Below are 3495 nucleotides of genomic sequence, written 5' to 3' on the forward strand. Positions count from 1 at the left end.
ACAGCATCCCCAGTCACATGATCAAAATTCCAGTGCTTGGCAATTGGCAGGCATTTACAATGGTTACAGTATCCCGGAGTCATGTGATTATCATTTGCAACCATGCAGCCAGCTTCTGACAAGCAAAGTCAATGGGGAGATGTTGGATTTGCTTAACAGCCATGGGATTTATTGAATTGGAACAATTTACTTAATAACTTTGGAAAAGGTGATTGTAAAATCAGGCCCAACTCACTTAATAACTGCTTTGCTTAACAACAGAAATTCTGGTCCCAACTGTGGTTGAAAGTCAAGGAGTACCTGTATATACATGGAATCTATTCTTTGTCTGGCATTTATTTTTTTTAAAAAAATGTTTTCTGGACATAAGTCCCCAACTTCTGCCAATTGGTTATATTTATTTTGTATGACAGAGTTGCTATGTCTTTCCTCTTATGCCCATTAAACTGTTCTTTACCTATTATTTAGTAATATTTTTAGTTGGTATATATTTATACCTGGACTACTGCAAACATCTGCCTTCTAACATTGTCCATCTCTTACCTGCTTTTTATTATATATTCCACTTTAGTACATTTGTTCCTATATTACTTATGTTTAACTGAAATGAACCCTGAATGTTTGTTAGCTTTAAAAATTATACATTGTATTGCCTGATTTTCACCTTATTTAAACCTTTAATTTTAATCTTTACTTTCATAATTTTTATTTCTAATTTGTCCTGCGTATTACTGTGCTACATTGTTCTAGCAGCTTATTTTTGATACTTTGAACCCCATATTTTTTAAACAATATAAAATTTGACCCGAGTATCTTAAAATATTTCACAGAGATGAGACTACAGTACAATAGGAGACAGGTATCTCTCAAAGAAAATGTTAGAAATTTCCTGAGCTGTTAGTTTTGAAAGAGACGAAGGGAATATATTTTCTTAACTGGCTTCCATTTACCGTTTTCCATTTTCTTGTAAAAATGAATTATAAAGTAACAAGTATTCATTGTATTTTTAATTGGCATACCACAACTTTAAAAACCAATCACTAAAACCTTAGAAAAGCTATTCATAGCAATCTGATACCTTTGTAAGAAACAGATGATATAAATGGATTGATTACACTTTATTGATGACCTTGTTCCTACAGAACCTATAACTTGGATTTTAAAAAGATGTTCTCTTTACATTATTTGTATTTTACCGATTTGCATCTTTCAACTTGAAAACCTGAGATTTTATAAAGCACAGCTTGGGAAACTGGATGCCAGGAGCAAATCCCCATTCCTATGCATATTTTTCTCAAACGTCAGTTCAATGTATACTCATAGCCCTAATTTGGGCTATGCCCAAATTAGGGTAGGGATCTACTGATACAACCTCATTATGGCAGAAAGGGAGGGGAAAGGAGTAATAAATACATGATTCACTCACAAATGTACATCTCTAGATTGAATTTCATATTTTTTATTCCCCATCTACATCAGAGAATGAAAACAAGCACTATTTCACTTGGGGAAACAACAATATCAGTGTCAAATCTGGCTGCACCCCCCGCCCAAATATTTGTCCATTTTGAAAAGATTGGTTGAACATAACTCATCCGAACCATAGCTGTTCCACAGTAAGGCTTATATCAAGTATTCAGGTTGTGAATATTAAATACATCAGGCAATTAATCTCTTCACCTGCCTTATTAAGGCATTTGAAAACCATCTTCATCTCTGCAGTACTCATCTGTTCATTTGAGGTGTTGTTTTTTTTTGCTGTACTAACGAATTTAGTGTCTAACCCTTAGAAATCCATTACTTCGGAAATCATGAAATACTTTGCGTTATGTTCTCCAGTTAGAAATGCTGCACCTTGGAAAATAAAGATATTGGAAGCACCATCTACTTCAATTTAACTGACTCCCACAACAATTATGTCTAAGTCTACAATACGACTTCCTAAAAAAAAATAGTTTGGCATCAATCAGAAGTGGATTTCAGCACATCCATAAAAAAGCCCGATAGAGCAGATAAGTTCATATAGGGCTATGGAAAACATTTCCTAAATTTCTGAAGTATCATGGGATACTTATGAGGAGCAGCAATTGAGTCAGATCAGCAAGTCTGAGGTATTTGATGTACTTCCTCCTGCAACTTCAAACTGCCTTTTTCTTTTGCAGAGCCAAAGAACAGCAAACTCATTGATGTTATATCATCCTTGGTCAGCTCATAAAAATTCTGCAGCTAACACACAATTCCACCTGCTGTCTAACATCTCCCAGCACCAGAAAGATTTTTAAGGGCTGTTAGTGACCAATAATAATAATAAAAAATAAAAATACTTAGAATGCACCATATGGACAAGAGATTATCTTGTTCTACCTGAATCTGATTATACAGTGCACAACACATTTTCATTATCCTGAGATAAATACTACCATGTTTTTACCTAGTATGGTAAACTCTAAAGACTGTATCATATCACGCAGGTGATCTCACAATTGTGTAGAAGGTCTACATTTTTCCTGACTATTCATCCAATTACCTACTAGCAGTTCTTCTACATATAATTTGTTTCACAAAACAAAGTCTTGCAAACATTTATATTTAGCTAAACATATTTATCCGAATAGTACTTGGGTGTAAATCAGTTGCTGGTAGCTGGCTACATATCATGTAAAGTAGTGCAACTCTTCCTAATTTTAGAGTGCGTATACCTGAAAATAGAATAAAAACATATATCCTCCACATTTGGAGATGGGAGAGGAAGGAGAATCATAATAGTTTATTCTCAGCATAATGCATATCAGAAGATTTAGCTTAATTTTCCTATTCTTTAAGATGTAGACCTATATATAATAAACACAAATGATGTTTCAAGTTTTACAGTTCTTTTGTCAAAGGCATCTTCCTAGTGCCTAAGAAAACAAAAACAGGCCACTATGAATGTTCCGCTAGAAAACAAAACAAACAAGTAGTAGGATTTGCTGATAAATTAATAAAGGCTTTTATCTCCACAAAGCTGTTCAGTTATGGCACAAGTGATAAGAGGTGTTTGCAAAGCACCAGCCAAGGCTTAAGGTTAATAACCCTTCCTAAAGGCATTCATTCCACAAGAACCAATCTACCAAATTCTTATTCCACTACAATTGTAACATACATCTGAAATTCAGTCACTCATATTGGACATTTCTGATGCATTCAACATTTTTTTGGTTTTGAGTATAGGACCCATAGTCATATCCTTCACGTTTTAAGACTGTTACAAATCTGAATCTTTATTGTTCTGAAATGATAGAAACTTAAGACAAAAACCTCCAATTTTCAGTCTCAGAAGTGTGTGGTTCAATGCCCGTTTCATGTGTAACAAGGCTTCCTTTAAAAATAAAAGGAAAAAAAATGACTAAAGTTCATAAGGATGTGAACGCAATCCTTGGTTTTGAATCAGTGTTTATAGACTGGGCATCACAAGATCCAGCGTTCTCTTCACAGCTGCTCTTGCTATGATGCTTG

This window comes from Protobothrops mucrosquamatus, unplaced genomic scaffold (genome assembly GCF_001527695.2).
Source record: "Protobothrops mucrosquamatus isolate PMUCROS unplaced genomic scaffold, P.Mucros_1.0 scaffold277, whole genome shotgun sequence".
Classification (NCBI taxonomy): Eukaryota; Metazoa; Chordata; class Lepidosauria; order Squamata; family Viperidae; genus Protobothrops; species Protobothrops mucrosquamatus.